We start from the raw sequence: 23,533 nt of genomic DNA on the forward strand, positions 1-23,533 counted from the left end.
TACTGCTCAGCAATTTCATTGAATGCCCATGGGTTCTTGTATTGTGAGAAAGGGAGAGAAGGACTTCTTTCTCTACTTTCTCCATCCCATGCATAATCTTGTAAATCTCTTATCATGTCACCCTGCAGTCGACATTTCTCCAAGCTAAAGAGCCCCAAGCGTTTTAACCTTTCTTCATAGGGAAAGTGTTCCAAACCTTTAATCATTCTAGTTGCCCCTTTCTGGACTTTTTCCAATGCTATAATATCTTTTTGAGGTGCGGTGACCAGAATTGTACACAGTATTCCAAATGAGACCGCACCATCGATTTATACAGGGGCATTATGATACTGGCTGATTTGTTTTCAGTTCCCTTCCTAATAATTCCCAGCATGGCGCTGGCCTTTTTTATTGCAATTGCACACTGTCTTGACATTTTCAGTGAGTTATCTACAACAACCCCAAGATCTCTCTCTTGGTCAGTCTCTGCCAGTTCACACCCCATCAACTTGTATTTGTAGCTGGGATTTTTGCCCCAAAGTGCATTACTTTGCACTTGGCCACATTGAACCTCATCTGCCACGTTGACGCCCATTCACCCAGCCTCAACAGATCCCTTTGGAGTTCCTCACAATCCTCTCTGGTTCTCACCACCCTGAACAATTTACAGTGCAATCCAGGAGGGGGTGGGGGCTGAAAGCGCTATGGATGCGGACTTACCACTATGCCGGCGGTATGGAGACCTATGCCGGCAGAGCCTCCTCTGTGCTGGCAGAAATGGAGCGTGCACCACTCTCTGGCCTCAGCAGCATGCCGCCACTGCAAGCTGATGGAGGAGCACTACCGCGCTGCACTTGGGGCGCAGCAGAGGCGCAGGGTTGCACTTCGGCATAGGAGGGGGCTGACCCAGGTGCGTGGCCGCTGCTGGTCAGCTCCCAGAGAACTTTCGGTGTGGGAATGCCTCCCCCCCCAGTTAGGTACAAGCTTGTGCCATGCAAAATGCTGGCATACCCCATAGGCACTAGTTGAAGCAGAAAGCATACACCGGCGCAGTAGTGCACAAACCTGTTTGGGAGCTGTGTTATCGCCCCACCAATCCCCTCCTGCTCCAGGCTGGGCATGGCCCCCCTCCTGCACCCAATCAGTGCCCCCCTCCCTACAAAGGTTTCGACTCCTGCCACGCACACCTCCCCAGAGAGGCACATCGCATGGCACTCTGCTCCAGAGGGCCATGCCATGTGGACTTAGTGCAAGGAGGGGTGCACTTGGTGGAGGGAACGGCACAGAGAAGGGTATTAGTTAAGTTAGAGCAGCTGAACTTGGGGGGAGGTGAACTAAATTTGGGCTGCCTGCTTAACCACTTGTGCTTCCCAGTCCTAACAGGTCTCGCTTTCAGAGCCCCCGTATGGATGGGTAAGTCCGGCTAGGAGTTCCTGCGGCTCCCAGCCCCCAAGACCGTCCAGAATGATAGCGGCTTCGGCCGGGGTGCCAACCACCGCACATGTGCATGTGCCCTGACTGTCCATCCCGCTGGCGCCCCCCCCCATCCCATGTCTCAGGCATCCTCGTACCGGGGCAAAGGGGGTGCGACATGTGTCCTGGCTTTCTGCAGCCCAGCCAGCAACTCGCCATCTAGTGCAGCCCCTGCCATGGCTGCTGTGATTGCGAGCGATTCAGCTGGCCCATTATGCAGGACAGCTGGAATTGTGTGGGATGGCTCTGCGAGAGGCAGCCAGGATGCTTGCCCTGCTCCTGCAGGCTCGCCCAGAGGTGGAGTCCTATGCCTGCAGCCGGCAAGGCTCCCCTCCCATCTCTCTGTTTTTCAGGTGTGTGCGCTGCACTCCAGCCTCTGCGGCCACTGGACCACAGCTGGCCGTTCCCATCATCCCCGCAGCTGCTGATGCGTCCTCTGGTAACGGCATCTCGGACTGCGGAAGCCAGGAACCTTCGTGTGTGAGCTTGCTCTCCCGGCTTGCAGATCAATAAACTTAGCCCAGCACGCCCATCTTGTCTTCTGTGTATTTCACTTTTCCCCACCTCACCCCCGCCCCCTGTATCCCCCGTGCATTCTTCTCCTGGCTGTCCCAAGGGCATGACTCTGTGGCTGGGGGGATTCTTAGGGCACCCACTTAGTGCAATTGTGTGGGAGATGCAGTGGGCGATAGCGGTGAAGGGCAGGGGCTGATAGGTGGCGAGGCAGTCACTTCTCCAGGGCTGCACCATGTGTCCACGCCACCTGGGTCTGTGATGCAGCTGATAGGGGGGCTGAGTTCGAGGTGGGTGCCCACAGGAAAGGGGGGACAGTTCAGGGAGTTGACTTGGCCGACCAAAAATAATGGCGGCTGGATGGCAGGCTCAATAAAGAGGGAAGCTGGGCATGTGAGCATTTTTGCTGCAAGGTGGCCTCAAACCCACAGGCCATAGGGAGTAGCTTGCTAAGCCAAGCCGCCTCTGCTGTGTTCTGAGGCGGCTTACAGCTGCTACATGCTGGGGGCGGGGTTGGTCCTGGCTGAGAGTGTCGGCATGATCTGCTCCTACTGGCCCTCCTCGGAGTGGGCTCGGTGGGGTCATGCAGGGGTCACAAGTGGGGCGCAGCGAGGGCCACAACGGGGGCTTCTGGATATGCAAATGAGATAAACCTGTGGACTTGAAGGTGCAACTACTCAGCCCAGGGAGCACGTGGGGAGGTGTGAATGGTGGCTATTGTCCCCATTGGCTGCTGTTTGCCGAGTGACGGCTTTAGCTGGGAGTTGAGTCTGTGGCACTCACACCTCACAGAATGCCTGCCGTAGTGCCCTGCCTGACAGTCCCATGGCCAAGGCATGCAGGAACCCTGCTGAGGCATGCCCGGTATTGCACAGGGGTTCTCGGGTCCCCTCCCCATGTTTTTCTACCTTGTCTTTCTATTTTGTGTCTCCCCCCAGGACTTCAGCTCTGCCTGCCATTTTGTCGTCTTCCCCATGCCTTTTCCAACAAGTGCATGAATTTTTGAAGGGATTCCAAGAGTGGTCCTGACATTTCTGGTTTAATAATAGAATGAAGTGCCCATCAGCATACATGGGAGTGTGCGGTGTCCCCTCGGTGGCCCCAGACATGTGAGCAGCCGCACTCATGGCATGCTCTCATTCCTGGGTGCCCTACCTGCGCACTGATTGGCCCATATGTGAGCTCGCACACGCTCCCGATGCAAGTGCCCCCCAAAGTCCTGCTGGGCAGCAGCCCATGCCCCCACCTTCTCATTCTTCCCCATCAGCGACCCGGGGTTTGGGAGGGGAAGGTCCTGGGGGGCTGGCAGGCATTGATGCGTGGTGATGTTGTGTAGCATGATGCACCCAGTGACCAGCTTAGCCACAGGCAGGGGCTCCATGCTGCATCGGCCACCTGTGTGGTGCAGGCAGTGGAACCTCGTCTTCAGCTGCCCGAAGGCATGCTCGATGACCAAGTGAGTGGCCCTGTGTGCCTGGTTGTATGCTGCCCGGTGTCAGGCATGTCATCCTGGTATGGCATCAGCGGGTAGGGCAGCAATGGATACCCTCGGTCACCTGTGGAGGACAGAAAGGTGAGGACAGGGGATGAGAGGGGCGCCCCACGCCACCACCTGGTGGCCTTACCTAGCAACCACCCCTGCCCATCCGGCCAGGCTGCCAGGAGGCGATTGAGGCCCGAGGACGTGAAGATCTGGGCGTTGTGTACACTCCCTGGGAACTTCGTCACCAGATCTGTGAAGAGTCCCTGGTGGTCACAGGATGCCTGCAGGTTGAGGCTGTAGAAGTGGTGCCTGTTCTGGTATACCATGGGATCCTCCCGCGGGACCACCAGAGCAACATGCATGTAGTCCACAGCCCCCATGACATTGGGGAACCCCATGACCGCCGCGAAGCCAGCCCTGGCAGTCCGCAGCTCCTCCTTGCCTGTTGGGAACTGCACATGCTGCTGGAGGTGCTGAAGCATGGCGTCTAGGAAGGAGTGGAGGCAGTGGCTGGCTGACGACTGGGAGACCTCCAGGACCTTGGCCACCACACCTTTGAAGGAGTCAGTCGCCAGGAAGCGCAGAGAGATGAGGACCTGCTGCAGGATGGGGATTGGGTTGGGGCCGGTCATTTGGCTGCAGAGGCTCACCCCGAGCTGCTCACATAGGTCCTGGATGGTGGCACGGTCCAGGCAAAAGCGGTCCAGGCAGGTGGCATCCTCAAGACACAAAGTACTCAGGCATTCCCGATATCTGCACACCCGATGGTGTCTCCGCTGCCACCACACAACCCACACATAGTGGGGAGGATGTGCAACGGCTGCATCTGGGGGGGCTCTGGCGGCAGGATGAGCGGGCACCACCCACCATGGGCCCCCATGGTTTGTGCACTGTGGCGCGGGCTGTGGTGGCCATGCTGATACCCGAGGTGCTCCACCACAGCTTCCAGACACTGTTGGAGCTGTGAGGGGCCCTGCACAAGCGGTGGCGTGGGCTGTTGAGGCCAACAGATGCCCTACTGGTGTCCCGTGGGAAAGCTGGGTGGGGCGGCATGAGAGTGACCACTATCAGCCAGCTGCAGTCAGCAGCCCCCGCATTCCACTGCCCGTGGGAGAAATGGCAGCAGAGGAAAGTGTACTATTGGGGAAAGTGTATTATTCATTTACACCTTTCCTTTTCCTTGAGTGGGAACCCAAACTGGGTTACATGGGGTTCTCTTTTCCTCCAATTTTATCCTTACAACAACCCTGAGAGATAGGTTAGCCCAAGAGTATGTGTCACCCAGCAAGCTTCCATGGAAGAGGGGGGAACTGAACCTGGATCGCCCAGATCCTAGTGGACGCTCTGACCACTACACCACACTAAGCTACTGAGCTTGCACCTTCCCCAGGTTGCTCTGTTACAAACATTTGGGGAGAACTGTGATGTTTTGCTATTGCCACTGAAGCTTTAGGCAAGAACTAAACTTTCCTTGAACTTTTATGAGCTATACATAGATAGGAGTTTCTCACCTGCTTTGGATCCTTTGCTAAACTGCATGTGCTTAAATCTGCCAGCTGCCTTAAATCATAGATCAGCAATGATGAGCCACATGTTTGAAGGTCATGGAGGTGATGGAAAATAGCCCTGTTTTCCTTCATGCAGCTGCAGCCTACACTCAACCGCTAAGAGTGAGAACAGATGATCTTTTTTTTTTTAAATAACTATTAAAAGGATGATCACTCCACTGCATAAAAACAATACAACTTCTCATTCTTTGGGTGCAGCTTGCATCAGCTGAATTCAAGCAATTGTGTAAGAATGGGGCAAGGCTCTTCCAGAGTATCAGTCTTGATATTTGCAGAAACTACAACTGACTTTGGTCCAGTTTAGGAAGCATCATAGCTTGCTTCACAAGGGGTTGTAGTTCTAGTGAAATATTCAACTTTTACCTAATTTGACTCACAAATGAGAAATAGATCAGATGGATGATAAGTTCTTACATACTTAGTTAATTTTCAGAACTCATTGTCCTCAAACGGCTAATGCCTTAGTGCTGTAGGGAGTATGTGTTAGAATGTACCCCTCACGCTACAGGTAGGAAATGAACTGGGGAATGCTTCTAGACATAGAAAGTTTCCTCCCTGCAGACCAAGTTCTAGCCTAACTCATGGAAAGCTATAACAGGTGTGGCCAACGGTAACTCTCCAGATGTTTTTTGCCTACAACTCCCATCAGCCCCAGCCAGCATGGCCAATGTCTGGGGCTGATGGGAGTTGTAGGCAAAAAACATCTGGAGAGCTACCACTGGCCACCCCTGAGCTATAATAAATAGCCTTATTTGTTGTTTGTTCATAATACTTGACATACTGCTTCTACTTCTATGTAGGTTTCATTTGGCTTAAAATCATTATAAGACTGTCACTTATAAACTTGTGTAATCCATGCACTCTGGTTATCTTCAGAGGCTTTGTTTCAGGTGCCTTCTGAAGTTAGGCAGGTGGCAACCTAAGAGTGGGCCTTTTTGCTTTTGACACCAAGACTGTGGGATTCCCTCCCCTTGGACAAATCAGCTCTTTTCCACTCCATCCTATCTCATAGAGTTGTTGTGAGGACAAAATGGAGGAGGAGAGAATGATGGTGTAAACCACTTTTGAGTTCCCACTGGGGACAAAAGTAGCATATAACTATCTATATCTTTCTATACGACATTACTTAGAAAATGAGAGAAAGATATGGAACAGCTCACTGTCCTTGTAATGCCTAGTACCACTAGACTAACATCTAGCTCACCATCAAATCTAAAATATTTTCAGGAGTAACTTTGATACAATCACAAAAATAAATAAATAAATGATATGGGCACTTTGCTGCATTATTTTATGTCCTTCAGTTCTAGAAATGTGTAGTATGAGGCAAAGTAACATTCAATGGTTACTTTTTTGGTTCATTTGTGTTCTTCTATCATAAATCAACTGAAATTTTTTTGAGGTGGTTACTAGGTAACTATTCCTGAATTCTGTCCAAGTTTAAAAACACACACACAAAAAAACAGTATCCAGAATGTACTCAGTGTTTAGTTGAGTGTGAGAATCTTTAAAATATGCTCTTTTAAACCAAATGCTGTTTTATACCTTAATTTCCTAACAAGGATTTAAAAAGAACAAGAATCACTGACATACATCAACAGGATTCTTACGTTACATTGAGTTATGCAGCTAAGCCAGGCAGTACTTTGGAGTGGAAAAAAAGCAGTACAGTATCTTTGATCTTTTCCCCCCATTACTACTTCTTTTTGTGTCAAAGAGATGTGAAAAAGAATGTCCACTTCTGGCTGTTGGTTCACACAGTTGTTAGGAGGGCCACCATCCACCAGCCTTGGCCTCTTCTCATGCCACATTTCACCACAGATGTTCATCCAACGAAGTTGGGGAAAGGTGAACAGGCATTAGGAATGGTTTCATTGTCTCTAGTCTCTCTTTCAATATCCATAATATTTCATACATATCCAAAGGGAGAATTATTTTAAAAAGAAAACCTTCTTTTGATTATATATGTAAAATAGAGCTGAATACTTAAAATGATTTGCAAATACTAAATGCAATTGTGAAATGTAGTCTGTAAATAAGTTTCTTCCTATTTATGATCCCAAGATGCTAAGCACATGGCTGTCATTGTTTAACCCAAAGCTGTCTCCTGTTGTGTTTTTGCTGCCACATTCCATTGATGCACTAGACATTTGAATGGTTTGGTATGCTTGCTTAGCATCATTGAAGCCACTCCAAATGAAGCCACAGTCTACATTTTTCTTCAGCTTTTGTCCGCCTTGAGCTAGATAAGAGAACTACTTGATATATCTTTGTAAGAACAATTTGTAAGAACAATGAAAAAGGCACAGTGGGTTAAAGCGTGACTAGCAGTGTGATGCCTGCTGACAAATTAGTAGTAATTAAAATCAAGCATTGTTTTTAATAAATCTGTAGTCTCTAAAGGATGCATTATAGGTCTAGTCAGTGGTTGGATGGGAGGCTGACGGAGAACGCTGTATATTTTGATCTATCTATCTATCTATCTATCTATCTATCTATCTATCTATCTATCATCTATCATCTATCTATCTATCAAAATAGGGCTGTTTTTTATTTCTGCACAGCTGGGGTGGGTAGGGCAGTAGACTGAGAGCAGTATTCTTCCATAGTTTAGACCCTCTTAGTGTCTATTAACAAGAATAATTTTTTTTCTCTGTCGGATCCTTGACCTCTAGAAAAGTGTCAGAGGCCTCAGGACATCATGAGAAAGTGAATTCCACAAATATAGCAGTGGACTGCTAGGCCATTTATGGGAATCATCCCTTCATGTATAAAAAGTGAATGGATATTACTGAAAGTTTATTATACACCTTGTTTGTGGGTCCCCTGAAGCAACTGGATGACTTCTGCATGAAGCAGTATCCTGGACTAGGTGGCCTACAGGACAACTCTTACATTTCTTTCAAAATGGCTCTATCCTTCAGGTCCAACAGTCACATTTTCATGTTATCATTTCTCCTTGGAGCAGAGCTCCATGGGCAAAGTATGTGGTTCTCTCCTCTTCCATTTGATTCTCACCACAACTCTGTGAATTAGGTAAGGTTGAATGATAGTGAGTGGTCCAAGGTCACCTACAGAGCTGCACTAGATAAGGTTTCTGGATCCTAGTCTGTCATTTTGATCACTATACCACATGGGGTCTTCAGACAACTATATACAAAACTGAAAACAATGAGCCATCCTGCCACAGGATACGATTCTCCTCCAGAATATTAATATCAACCACTGTTTACCTTTATTGTCTATTAAAATGATTATTTATCTCACTCAGCAGTTAGGAAATTCTCTTATTAAAGAATCATAAAATCTGAAAGGGGCCTCCACGGTCATCCAGTCAATCTAGTTTCTTCTGAAAATAAGCTGGCTACTTTCCACCATTTAACAATGATTTTTAAAATAATATTGTAGCTTTTGTTCATTTTGTTTTCTCATGACCAGAAGGTTGTTTCGATATTTTAGCATGGTATTTGTGGAGAGAATCAGGATTGGATGGAATTTTGACACGTTTCATAATAGAATTATTTTACACATCTCATGTATTCTGTTCCTGAACTAGCTCTGGTACGGGAAACAGCCATTTGATTTTACTTATAAATATTTTTTCTGTCACTGTCTCTTAGAAAGCATTCTCAACAACATATCTATAGCATGTGACATTTATGATCTTTGAAGAAAATATATGTGTGGTATATATTTTATGTTCCATTTAAAACAGTAATTTTAGCAGCCAAGATTTCTTTACTTTTGTGGGGAGGGGTTTATTAGAAGAACACATTCTTTAAAAGATAGTCAATTTATAACTGTACCTCTTATATCATAATAGGAAATATGGTTTGAGCCACAATTTCCTGGAATTGTTGTCTCACTAGTACATGTGATATCCTTATGCACTCAAAGGATATTGTGCATGTTTGCTTCACTTTTCATTAAAAAGAAATCTTCCCTCTTTCCCTCTATTTTTTAGCATGAGAAACTTTCTATGGCTTGTATCCTACCAACTTTTCTAGTAACAAAAGTGGAAGGAGGGGAGCACTTTTGACTACTAAAAACATGAGCTGAGGATTGTGTGAGCTGCATGGCCAAGAGCCAAATGTAATGGGGGGCTGCAATGAGGAGAGGAATGAGCAGAAGTTGGTAGGATACAATCCTCTATCACTAATTATTCAAATTTCTATAGGCTCTTTAAGGATGATTTGGATGTCCATATGCTAACAGCATCTAACCATTCCTGACCTTTATGGAATATGATCTTCCTCTTCCACTTCAGTTCATGGAACACCCTGAAATTTTGTTCTTGGACATTAGCAGATCCTCAGGAACAGCATCACACACAAAGTAGAGGACTGCCATCTAGGATTGCCAGCTCTGGGTTGGGAAATACCTGGAAATTTTGGGGGTAGAACCCAGAGAAAGCAGGGCTTGGGGGAGGGGGACACCTCAGCAGTCTATACTGCCATAGAGTCTACACTTTAAAAAGCAGTAATTTTCTCCAGGGATGCTGATCTCTGTAGTTTGGAGATCAGCTGTAAAACCAGGAGATCACCAGCCCACACCTAGAGACTGGCACCCTTACTGCCATCACAGGTGGAAATGGCAGAACCCACTTCCCCTTTTCCCAAAGACCTGCTAATAAGTATCCAAAAGAGTGTGGCTGAATCCACCCCACTATATCCAGACCATCCACAGACAAGGTAGAAGTATCTATCTATTCAGGGGCATTTCTCAGGTATACAGAATACATGACTTTGTAAATTAGCAACAAAAAAGAACTCTATGAATATTGGATATACTTCAGAACCATGGAATGCTGACACCAGATGAGTGTCATTAAAAGAAAAAAAAGAGAAGGAGGAAAGAAAACTATGCTAGGGACTTTCCCCTGTGTTTGCCACAGATCCCAGGTTGTATGTAATGAATATTGTGATACAGCATTGTTCAGCATGCTGGTATGCTCTAAAACAATGTCGAAAATGCTTTCCCAAGCATACTGAGAGTTTTAGCATGGAGCAGCATTATTAGAACTCTTCTTCCAATCTGATTTGACTTGAAGGCAAAAACAAATGCTTTGGCAACAATAACAAGGCAAGACAAAGGAATGGTTTATGTACCATGCGTGCCCATGGCTGTGACTCTTTTGCCATACATTTTGCAAAACTGTTCCTTTCCACTGAAACTAAGATACTGTGCTTGGCTCAGCTCAGTCACAGGATGCTAGTTCTAGTTGTATGGATAACTTTCAGTTGGTGGAGCCTCATGTAAGATGTGTAATCCAAAATGCCCTCAATAGAGGTTGGGGGAATTGACAGGTTGGGGAACTTTGGCTCAAAAAGGATCTAGAATCTATGTATACAGGATTCCTCTTCCAGAAATTATTGTTAAATTTACCAAGGACACTAATTAAGTAAAACAATTATGAATTTATTACAGAAAAATATAGAACACACATACAAGACAATAGATGCATATAACACACTTAACAATAGATACATATAACACACATACAGACCTAATAAAAATAGAGAGAAATGCACAGAGGTAACACAGGGATAGACAAACAGGGTGATAATTACCGATCGTAGTCTTCGAGGAAGGCTCCAATGGCGACAAACTAGGGTGATGGGGGAAGGGACCCTCAACTGATCAGGGATGTATCTAAACAGCGGGAATGGGGTACTGCTAGATGCACACCTATGGGGAGCTGGGTCAGAGGTTATAAGGACTACCTTAAGCCCTTAGGGGATGGGAGGTGCAGGGGCGGATGACAGGTGGTGACCTCAGAAATAGGGGAGGTTCCGTAATGACCATAAGATCTGGACTTCTGTGGTGTCCAATGGCCAGTTTATTGGGGGCACTTGATTGGGTACCCATACCTGGCCAATGAGCATACCTGACCCTGGTTACCTGATTGGACCTTCAGGTAACAATGGGAAAAGGGGGAGGCTCCAGGGTGACCATTAGGGAAAAGAATAAGTAAAATTGTTGGAGTGGAAGGGATTAACAGGCTATCAAAACTTATCTAAAAGGTGACACTAGATGGCTAAATTGCTACCTAAGGTAACACCCGATCTATACAAAGAAGCTTGGCTCTAGATGATGTTCTTCCTCTTCTTTGCTCCTCTACTGACACCATCCTTTGTCTTGGGTTCCGCTGGACAAAAGCTTAGGCAGTCTGACAGGATCCGCGCCTAAGATAAGCTTGATTGCCTTATGCTGTTGAGTACGTGAGCTTCTCACTTCGCTGTTATGGAGTCTGGCACTGTAGGAAGATAGTTGCTGATGATGTTAGCCTACCAACATGAATTTTGTGGTCAAGGCTGGAAACCATCTGCCTGGACAGTTCCTGGCGGCGCAACTTCTTCTGCTGCAATGGCCTAGATGGTGACCACACGGAGCGGCTGGAAACCCATCTGTCCTTCTGGTTAGCACTCTTCCAAAGATACCGACTGCTGCTGCAATGTTGTGGCTGTTAGTACTCACATAAGTCTCTTACATTCTGGTAGACAAAACCCATGTTTTCCTGGTAGATGTGTGTGAGTTGCATCTCCAGGCACCCTGGCAACCAAACGGGTGACTACGATGTTCTGAAATTAGGGGTCTTTTTCTCACAGATGCTCAGCCCTTGCCCTTCATGATGGGTACTGTTTGGGAATGAGAAATCAGCCTGTCCTGAAAGATGTTGCACTAGGTTGCCATTGGCCTCTCACTCTATCAAGAGCAAAAGAAGTAGGGTGGAGAGATGTTATGAATTTCCCAGTCTCTATGGAAATGCCACAGACATTTGGGGAATTTTAAGATCATTGTGATGTAACTTCTGTGTACAACCAGAAGTGACATTGACCAGTTTCGCACTCAGCTTACCCCGCTGTCATGTTCCTTTTCTCCACGCAGCAACCTTCGGATTTCCCACTATCTGCTCCAGAGCTGCAGGAAACATTGTGGTTTTTGTGGGGCAAACAGAAACTGGGTTTAGCGGTTTCTGTTTGCCGCGTGAAAACAGCAATGTTCGCTGCAGCTCCAGAGCAGATAGTGGGAAATCCGAAGGATGCTGCACGGAAAAGAGGAACACGACAGCGGGGTAAGCTGAGTGCAAAATCGGTCACTGTGACATTATACAGTGTCACATCCCACCTCTTATATTTGCTCCATATGCTCTCTATATATGGAGCAACCAGCAATGATGGGGGTTGGGATCCAAGGTAGGCAATTTGGTAAGCCTATGTTGTTCTGCCTTTAAAGAAGTAGATCCTGACCTATGGCTGTAAGTTTAGTACTCCTCAATGGCACACAGCTGATATATCAGCCAAAGCTATTATGGCCATTTCTTGAAAAGATGATCTGGTTATTGTGATACATACTCTGATCACATCAAGCTTCAATAACTGTAAGACATTCTTTGTGGGTTTGCCATCTAAAACTCTTTTAAAAAATTGAATTGGCACAAAATTTAGCACTTAGGTTCTTGTGGGCAGTGGATACAGGGATTGCATCAACTTGTTGCGGAATCCTGCCACACACCTGTGTGTTGAAAGATCAATGTTGGCTGTCCATCTGTTTCCACATACAATTCAAAGTACTGGATCTTACCTATATGGACTCAAAATGCCTCAGGTCAGTGTACCTGAAGAATCACCTCCTGTTGTGTCCATCCTAGTAGTTAATATTCTTTTCTCAAGTCTCCTTGTTATGCCTTCACTTGGAGATGTGGGGATGGTGGACCTCACAAACAGAGCTTTTTCAGTGGTGGCATCTTGCCTTTGGAACTTGGATCCCCTTAAGATTCATTTGGTGCTTACCTGACTTTTGGTCCCAGGCCAAAATATTTCTCTTTCCCCAGACTTTTAACAGAAGATTGTAAAGGTTTTAACAGTTGATTTTACAGGCCTGTTTTCAGCCAGAGGGCTGTTTTATGGTTACTGGGCTGCTGCTGATTATTTTATGCTGTCTGCCTTCACCTAGTGGGCTCTTGGTTTGTTTTATGGATGACTTTACTACCGATGATATTCATGGACTTGTTTTAGGACTTATTGTTATGCCACTTTTCACCTTATGAGCTGCCTTGAGCTGCTCTCCAGAGAGCAGGCATATAAATTTTCTAAATAAATAAATAAGCCCATTGTTGTGAAAGCACCTGATACAGAATGCAGTGGGGTAGCTCCAAAACCAGCCTTACCACTCAATCTCACTCAATTCCCCTTCTTACTACAGTCCCTGACTAAAGTACCTTTTGCCCATGTAGGTCCCATGATCCTTAGTATAATTTCTTCTGGTGGTCAAAGGGGATGCTTCCTCCCTTTTTAAATCAGCAGAAAAGCAAGTTTGTCCACTCCTATCTTTCCCAGTGCATGGAAAAGCAATCAATTTAATGGCAGAAAGAGATGGTACCAGGGTTTTTTTTCTGGAAAAAGAGGTGCCAGAACTTTCAAGAGGGAAATGAAGGAGAAATACATGTGTGCCCTCCATGAACTTTTAAACATTTTTTGGGGGAATTTTGTTTCTATTAAGAAGTTCTGGAATTCCTTTCCACCGTTTTCCCCCAGAAAAAAAAAAAGCCCTAGATGGTACATTTCCCATACTATGCTTGAGCAGGAGGGGTTTACCTTGCACCCAAGTGCCAAACTTGTTAACAACCATGTGCTTTTCAATTTCCTTATTTTCCAGCTCTTTCATTTGCTATAATAGACTCCAGTGCAAACCTGCTGTAGTTTTCTTTATACTCCTTCCCCATATCAGCATCAAGCTTTCTATCAACCTTTTTTTTTCATTTTAGAAACGGAATGTAATCCTCTCCAGGCACAGGTGTTTATTGTACTAGCAGGGAAGCACAGAATAACAACCCACAGACATAACCTTTTAATCATTAATTAGATTAAATAAACACTTTTCTCTAGCTAGCTGGTAGGAATTGCCGGCAGAATTTAATAAGCCCAGGTGATGGAAAAGCAAGAATACTTGGCAATGGGATCTGTCACCTACAATGTTTCTAACTTGGGAAGATGTAGCAATATGTGAAAGGTATAAAGGGTGTTTTAGAAAATAGACCAGCAAGATTTATATTCACTATGTCACAATAGCAGCAAACGTTCCACTAAGGCAATAGCTTGTAGGTCGTGACATTGGAGTCCTGGTGCTGCCATCGAGGGGTCCTCTTGCACTGGATCCTGCATAACCACTGCTTCCAGCACCTTAATATAGGAGACAGTTTCCCTACCCCCAAGGACTGACAGCCCAGCAGTGGCCTGGCTCAGATGAGAAAGGATCAGCATTCCCTCTGCACAACTTTGCAAGGAATCCTAGCATGTCTGCAGTGTACATAGGCAGTGCATGAATCAGAACTGCAATTACTCCTTTGCCTTGAAACAATATGGACATAAATCACATTATTTGTTATGGCATTGATGATCTGGGGGAGACAGGCTACAGAGACAAAGAATTTCATTTGAGTCACAGAGGTGTCTGGTCTGGCACCATAGGGTGGTCACAGGTTATTTATGAGTTGATATTGAGCTTGTGTGTGTGTGTTTTCTTTGATTCCTTTTCCTTTAGTAGCTAACTTATGTCTGAGTGTCTGTATTTCTAATATTTACATTACTGGTTGCAGCTAGTTTATCCTGTGTAACTGACTAGAATGCTCTATCGCATGGCTGCCTTCCTAGGAATGTCAAATGTCAGTCTGTTTACCTATGTCCTGCTCCCTAGTATCCTAGGGATACAAGGGAGACTGTGGTCCCTCCACAGAAAAGGCTTTGTCCTTTAGGATGCCAGTAGGGTTAACCGTCTCAAGGTGGGGTCTGGAGTTCTCCTAGCATTATAGCTGATCTCCAGACTAAAAAGACCGGCTTCCCTGAAAAAAAAAGCAGGGTCAGCAGATGAACTCTATTGAATGCCATAGAGTCTAGGAGAAGCAAAAGTCCTAGAGTGACATCATATTCTGGCTGAGTTCCCTCTCATCCCCAAACTCCATGGTCCTCAGGAACCACCTCTAAATCTCCAGGAATGTCCAAAGCTGAAGTTGGCAAGATGCAGACTTCTGCTTGCTGTACAATGCTGCTTACTTTCTCCGTGGGATGTAAATTGCTGCCCATTGTGCAATAACACCTGCTTTCTAGGAGTTTAAATGCCCCATGAGCATCTCCTTCGATGATACAAATACCATACTTGTAGGAAATCAGTTAATTAGTTTTCTCAAGGCTTCAGCATCCTTTTTATGTGTGTGTGAAATGGTGAATTTCCTGGGGACTGGAGTTCTATTTAACCTTTATCCTCATTAATATCACTGTGGACTTGTATAAGGTGTTAAAAGAGCTGGCACTGTCTTCCTTTTAGCCAAGCTGACAGGCCCACCATGATGGAACAGAAGGTGTCTTGTGGAAGCCTATTTGCATTCTCATCTCATACGTATGACAGCTGGAATCAAAACAGAATAAGGCATGATGATCCTAACTGAATCTGACATCACTCTCTTCTTGGTGTTAATCACAATGTTTAAAATTTCCACCTGCACTTTGCATTCTCTTGTGTTGTCCTCCTGCATTTGGTCAGAGATTGCAATCGCAGAGCCAATGAGTTTTTGTAATGAGTTGGAGAAGAAGGGTCAAAACCATTAAGGTTTTAGCAAACACATTTGAAAAGAGGAAGCTTGCAGTCATTTAGAGGAAGCGTGCAAGTTTTTAGAGCTAGTCTGTTTTTGTGTCTCTGTGTATGCATTACCAATCAGTCTCTGGCCTTAGCACTACACTTGCCACAGAATTTGACCTATGGTGAAAACAGAAGTGATATTAAAGATTCCTTCTCAGGATAAACTTTCAATGAACTTTCATGGAAGCTGAACTTTTTTTTTAAAGAAATAAAACATTTCTCAAGGAAATTTGCAAAATCCTTTATTTTTATTTTTCCTGTTGGACAGATGGTGCTATCAGGTGTGTTACCGGGATTTTCAGTAATGTCTATATCCCCACAAGAATGGCATACTTTTACATAATACATTGGTTTTACAGTTGCCACCAACTGTATCCTAAAATGAAATTGAAAATAGATTAAAGATTTTTCCTCAAGTAAAATTCTTCATTGAGCCAGAGAGCCTTGAGTGGCAGGCTTCTCCAAGAGATTAGATTGGTTAACCTCAGCTGAGCAGAGAGAGACTTTAAAGCCGAATGCTGAGGAGAAGATTTTCATTTGGAATTCAGCCCTGGCTGAGAGCAGTTTAACACAGACAGGAGAACTGGGGACAGTTGGCAAAGATAAGTAGTTAGGTGGGTAGTTAGATGAAGAATCCCCTCCCCCTAAATTTGGGTCAAAGAAAGGGGATAGATCTTCTAGGGAGAGGAGAAGTTCCCTGGAATTTAGCTCTCTATGTGCCTGTGTGAGACCTAGTCGAGAGTCAATTAAAAACTCAAGACAATACTGGTGTACTGGATTTCACTAGCCAAGCGGGGCAAGAATCCATAGGATCACCTACACTGTATTAGTTATATTTTCAATAGGGCATATTCATAAAGTTAAAAAAAACATAAGGGGATCATGGCAGCATTAATGTTTTTAAAAAAGAATCCACATTACACTGTAGTCAGCTGATACCTGTCATAAACTCTTAGAAGTACACATTGTAAGAAAATATGCAAGAAGTGGCCAGTGTTTTGATATCATGAAAACTGGAAGGTTTTTCTGCTCATGGGCTTCTTGTTGGTAAGCAGATAGACCTGCATTCCCTCACTCTCCTTCTGCCTATCCAATTGACCCTGGAATGGATTGAGTACGGTAATCCACTGCAACCAGCGTTATTACTCTGGAAGAAGCCAGAGGTGTTCTCCCACTGCCTAGTTTTCCTTAGCAACGTGTCCTTTATTGTAGGACTGAAACAGCATCCAGTGGTGGGCAAGCCTGAGGCATGTAATCACCCAAGCAGGGTTTAAAGAGTTTTTTTTATTAAGAAATGACATTCAAACAGAGAAGTGAAAAGTGTGAAAGCTGCTGGCAGGAAAGAAAGCAATTTACAAGCCGTGGAAAGCTTGCATTAAAAGCCAATGCAAAGATAATTGGAGTCTTGCTTGAGCACCAGGGACAGCAGGGGCACAAAGCAACTAGTTGGCTTGTACAGAAAGAGTGGGCAAATGGCAGCTACTGGGTTGCACATCTCCATTTAACAAAGGTAAAAAGCAATGACACTTTCTTCAACAAGCAAAACACGGGGCAATTAGTTGAAACAGAAGCCAGACAAGGAAATGCAACAGAAATTTCCCTAAGATGAGTAAACTGAATTTAGTTCCTGATCTTCTTACTGGCTTCTGAACATGACTCTTTTGTCAGACTGACACAACTCATACAGCTCCCTGAATCAAGGCACGCATCCCATTGATAGTGACCACAAGTCTAGGAGATGCACACCTAAGATCATTGGGAAAGGAGCTTTATAGGTTTCTGCAAACCAACTGCCTGTTACAGAGGATTGGGCTCATTATTCTTCTGAAGGTTGAGAGATCAGATTTTACCTAGGATGGTGCTGGCAGGAGGAGAAGGGTTAACATCTTCACCTAAGAGAGAGAGAGAAAAAAATCTCTATTGAACACATGGCTGCATAGTTGTGAATCAAATGCCTGAGAAGGCGTTCTGGGTGCCTCAGAAGCTTACTCCATAAAAAGAAGGATGCAAAGTGTCAGAAAAGGCAGCAAAAGTTAGGAAAAATCTGAATGAATCTGCAGGGTCCAAGATCATAAGGTTCATTACAGCTGTTAATCTTATTCAGTTCCATTCACCTGACAGTGTGACACACTGATCAGTTCTTAATGGATCTTAATGATTTTCTAGTGGACAGCCTATTTAACTATTTAATTCTAATGAATCAGGCCTGATCTTGGGCAGACCTACACTGGACCTGCAATTCCCATGTGGCCAGTGTGAATCCTATACAGAAATGTGTTTCTTTATTTTAGATATTTATCCCTCAGTTTTCTCCCCAAAATAACTTCCAACATAGTTCTTCCCTCCTTCAGTTTATCCAAATGATAATAATCTTGTGATATTGGTTGGGCTGAGAAAGCACCCAAGGTTCAAAGGTCATCCAGCAAGCTTTCATGGCCACATGAAGATTTGAACCTGAGTCTCTGAGATCATAGTCTGACATTCAAACCTCTATGCCATAGGCCAGTTAACAATGGAACCATGGAACTGTACGTGTGCAATATTTCCCCTATTTGGGGGGGGGGGGGGGGTAGGGAGATATAAAACTAGTTGGTCATTACCTTGCCATGCTTAGAGTGGTCTTCAGTGCCTGGTGCAGTCTCTTTGCATGTCTTCTGTCACAAACATTTCCTATCTTCTTGTCTTTACTGGCATTTTATCCTACATATTTTGAAACTCTATCCCACAGAAACATCTGCCTTCAAACACTGCAAATTTTAAAATGAACCCCAAAGGACAGGTTTCCTTTGGCAAAGATAGAACTTATGGTGTCTTTAGAATCTTTTATTACTTTTAAAATATATAGGCAGATCATATAGCATAATGCTAAAATGATGAGCACTCAGGCAGATGATGGAAAATTGCTGGTTTTCATAGATAGGTTTGCATATAACCCGGGCTTTTTTTTTTTTTAGCAGGAATATACAGGAACACAATTTTGGCTGACTTGGCACCAGGGGGTATGGCCTAATATGCAAATGAGTTCCTGCTGGGCTTTTTCTATAAAAAAGCTTTGCATATAACACATTTAATGGCTTATACAGTTTATGCAGCTGTTGATTATCTCTTACTCAAATCAAGTGCCCCTTTGATGTTTTGAAATTCTTGCATGCACACACATTTTTGCTTCTCATTGTGCAGGTTGCTCAGGTATATTCCAACTAACAGTCCACTCAACAGGTTGAAGTGGCATGATATACTGATTAATGATTATGATGTACTAGTGTCCCCCATCAGTCATCAAACCTTTATTAGCCACTAGAGAAAGCGAATTCTCCATTTTGCTTTCCAGACCAGCCTGACTCACAATACCCATGCGATTCCCTCCAGTGAGACTCATCACTGTTATCTTTTTCTTCAGCTTTGCTAGCTGCTCTCAGGAATGCTGCCAGAAGGTATTTTATGGAACAGAAACTGAGCTAGACTTGGAGTCTGAATATGTGGCTGTAATGTAATGGGGAGAGGACGTCAGTCCTTGGGGAACCACAAAGCACTGTTGCTGATTTTCATTGATGGATTGTATGCACACAGGTACACTAAATCTTTTTTTCCTGTCAAATCACAACTGACTTATGGCTAGTCCATAGGGTTTTTAAGGCAAGAGACTAAAAAGATGGTTTGCCATTGCCTACCTCTGCCCATGAATGCTGAACTTCCTTGGTGGTCCCCTATTCATGTACTAATCAGGGCTGACCCTGCTTAGCTTTCAAAATCTGATGAGATTGGGCTAGCCTGGTCCACCTAGGTCAGGTCTTTACTTGAGCTTCACTTTTAAAAAATGGGACAGTATTAACAGTTCTTCTGAAAGGTTATATGTGTGGCAAAGAGAATAATGGAAGTTTTTGAATACAGAGTCTTTTTCTTAGCGAGTGCGCATAGCTATATTTGGGCTGCACCAATTCAGGGTGGGATCTCCCATGGCTGAATGCTCCTCCACAAACAAAAGTGTTCCTCCCACAGAAAAAAAATAGCACACCATGGAGAAATCTAGACTAGTGCCCTTCTCTTTGATGTCTAGTTTTCTATGCACACCTGTAGGCAAATGAAGTGCATTCTAGATTCAGTTTATCTTCTTGATACAGGAAAAACAGACCTCCACATTTAGTGCCTTTGAGAGACAGGTATCTTTTTTCATGAAGATGCTTTGTCCCATATTGCCAAACAATAAGGAAGATGATGCAGAGTATCAATCAATCATGTTGTCTTTTCAGTGATTCTGGAAGAACTATCTGAACTTTAGACTTCAGCATCAGTGTTTCCCTGGCAGCACATCTAGCAAGACTTGCAGTTGTGAATTGCTATAGCAGTAGAGTTATCTAGGAAGAAACTCTAGAAATAGTTCTCCAGGTTAGCCATCTTCTTTGTACAATGAGTACATCACACTTCTAATGCAGGACTTTTCCATGTCCCAAGGCATGATAACATACCCATGTATGTTCATTCATATATATATATGGATTAAAGTCACGTTGCAACAGCTCCCTCTGCCAGGCAGAATGTGGAAAACTCAATTTTCACAGCCACCAGTTATGTTGTTTTTGCAAGTCTTTGGTGACAACAGCCACTGCCTGCACTTTCATGATAAGCTGAAGATAAGTTCATGAGGTACTGACAGCGATAAGTTAGTTTTAAGTTAATGATAAATTTTCACACGAGAAACCACTTATAAATTAGCCCCCAGCCACTTATGGCTCTCTCCATAATAGTAAATCCTGACTGACTTAAAAAAACTTCCCTTTACAAATTAATTTAATCTCCAGTATAATTCATGCTGAGAGGGCATGAAGAATAAGCTTTGAGGGGCAAACTGAGTTTTACTTTCCAATCTCATTTTTAAATTCCATGAAATTATAACAAGACTGCAGGGAATAAGACTAAAATGGGTTCAAGGACCATAGAGATATTCCAGCTTTTTACATCAGGAACCTTTATATTAATGCAGTTTACTGAAACTGAACACATTAGTATATTCTTGCAACAGAGTAATATTACTATTTGCATATATATTTTAAAAGCAAATGTGTGTAAAAAACAGCATATCCTGTTCTGTTCTTAGGGCCTAATCCAGTTGGTCCTTTAAGTGCACTGTTAGGTACCTGCAACCTCCTGGCTGGCACCACTATGCTGTAAAGATACCCCCCATTTTGTTCATGTTTGCTCCACTGCCATCTTGGTGTTGGAATCATCACCTCTCTGTTTGTGTCATATCATACCGTCAGTAGGGTTCTGCCCTCATGGAGATAAAATAGAGTCACCAGACTAAGCAGGATTGCACCTAACTCAATTACCCTAACTGGAGTAGAATTGAGAAGCCCCACCTCATCCAGTAACTGGTGGACAAACTGTTAATCAGTGACCCCCAGTACTTAACCAGTGTGCCTTTAGCCACAAGAAAAATCTGCTATATCGGCATTTCCCAGATATAGGACTCATACTCATATCTGGTAAGCCTCTTGGTAATTTCCTGTCTTAGAGCTACTGTCCCAATAATTTCATTTATATTATATCTAAATTACTTGCTGAAGCCCAGCATTACTAATGGGGTCAAGACTGCCTCCAAACATATCTCCCGTGGTCTGAAAATCTCTTATCTTTTACCATATTTGGAACTTTTCCAGACCACAGAGCACCTCATTCTTTTCCAGACCACAGAGCACCCCATTCTGTCCCATTACCATGATGCAGATTCCCTGTTACATGTTACCATGGCCAGATCCTTTGTTTTTGCACTGTTTCACTAGCCTAATAACCGAGAAAAGAATCCTCCTCCAAAGTACATTGGTGATTTGTTGCAAACCACCCATGTTGTTACCCAAAGAGACAGTCTCCTAATTGGTAAGGGGAATTAGCATAAAGGAGATAGAGTGAGAGGCAGGTAACTGGATCTCCACCAATGTATACCAGGATTTTTCCATTAAGAGAACTTTAATGAAAAACTGGAAAGATAAAATAATAAAACAAAATGGACACAATAAACAAGCACACAAGGGCTAACTAAGAGAAACACAGGGAGGAAAAGGGGAAAGTGATTTTAGGGAGAGGCGATAATTACTGATCTTGAAGAAGTCCACAGAAGCAGCAAGTTGGAGAGCAAAATTGCCAGTATTCTGAGAGATAAGAGAGCTCAACAAAGTGGGAGTGTATGTGTCGGATCTCTCTCTCTCTCTCTCTCACACACACACACTGCTGGGAAACAAGGTGCTCCAGATATAGAATTAAAGGTACCCTCAGGCAGGTGACATGATGCTTGAAAAACAATAGGCTTTTCTGAGGTGGACAATGGAGTGGGACAGGTTTGATGCCCCTGCAAGTACCAGACAGGAAGGGCTGATGGGTTAGGATGATAAATAGAATTAAGCATTGATTAAGTCACTGCTTAATTAAGATAAGTGGGTCCTGGGGAAGTAAGGTTGGGTCTTGATGGGATTAGCCCAAGGGTCAATAGGTTTTGGGAGACCCATTGTCCTAAATTATAAATCTCTTTAGGGTGTGGAGGGAAAAGTAGACAGCCACTTGAACTCACACTTCTAAGCTACTTGTCCAGGTTTGTTCCTGACTGTTATCCATTTTGTTTCATTTCAGGCAGTGTCCTGATCTTATACTTCTGAGGTGCTATTTTTAAGAAGGGTGTTTTTGGATATCCTAGCTATAAACTGTCCCTTTGGGAGGGGCGAGTCTGACTGCTAACAATGCTTGCATAGCCGCTTAGTCTCCACTGAGGTGTGAAACATGCCCCTCCTCCTCTTCCTCTTTTGGATTACATTGCTGCCAACACACCTGCTTTGATGTTTAGATCCCCACTTGGACCTTTATGGATTGGTTGTGATTGCTATCTTTTTTCTTTCCTGCTGATCTCTTGCCTCCCCATGTTTGGAGTGACTGCCTCATCCTTATCATCTAATATTCAGTGATGATATTGTGTTCTTGGTATTAATTTGACTGTTTGATATTGGCTAATTCTCCAGTAGAGATCCTGGTATGATTCCCCTAGACTGGTTTCTGCTTTCTTTCTCTCTGGGACTCACTATTCTTTCTAAGCATGGAGTGGTACTACTTTTCTTTCTAAGTGTGGAGTGGTACTGAGTGCTAGGCTAGTCACTGTCTAGATATGAACATTTTCTTAGGCTGAATCTCAAACCTGAAAGACGCTGGTAGACTTCCTTAGGTTCTTTTTTTTTTAATACTTACTAATTTTTAAATTAAAATTTTTAAATATAACAAATAAAAAACCCAATCAACAATTAGGATACAAGGTATAACCATATACCATAACATAAACTAACATAAATAGCATTACCTTCATATTTTAGTGTGAATGTGGATTCAGATTAGAAAAATGGACTGCTCTGGCAGGTGTTTAGGGTACCTGTGGTAAGAGAAGGCTGCTGATAGGCAACAAAATCTCTAGTGAAAGAGGCTTCAGGCAGAGGATGGAAAGGAATGAGATGCCTGGATCAGCCTCTTGTTTTGCTTGTTTTAGACTGTTTTAAAGCCTCAGGTATTACACAAAACATATGGCACTGGACCTGTGGCAGAGGAAGGGATCACAAGAAAGTCTTGTATGTAGGTGGATCTTTCCTTCCCCCAGCAGCCCTGGGTGAGCTTAAGAAAGGTGATTCTGTGGGTTGGTGGAACATGTGGAGGAGGCAATAAGCACACAAGTGAGGAGGGGGGAAGCAGGTAAAATATAACTTCTGGTTTCTCCCATTAATTGGACATCTTCCACTGGAACAAGGCTCCTTGCACTGGAAGAACAGGTTCATACAACACAATCTAAGAGATCTAGATACACAACATATACAAAAAATAAACCAACTGTGTAAAATTACAATGAAAATATGCC

Source organism: Heteronotia binoei, chromosome 10 (assembly GCF_032191835.1).
Source record: "Heteronotia binoei isolate CCM8104 ecotype False Entrance Well chromosome 10, APGP_CSIRO_Hbin_v1, whole genome shotgun sequence".
Lineage (NCBI taxonomy): Eukaryota > Metazoa > Chordata > Lepidosauria > Squamata > Gekkonidae > Heteronotia > Heteronotia binoei.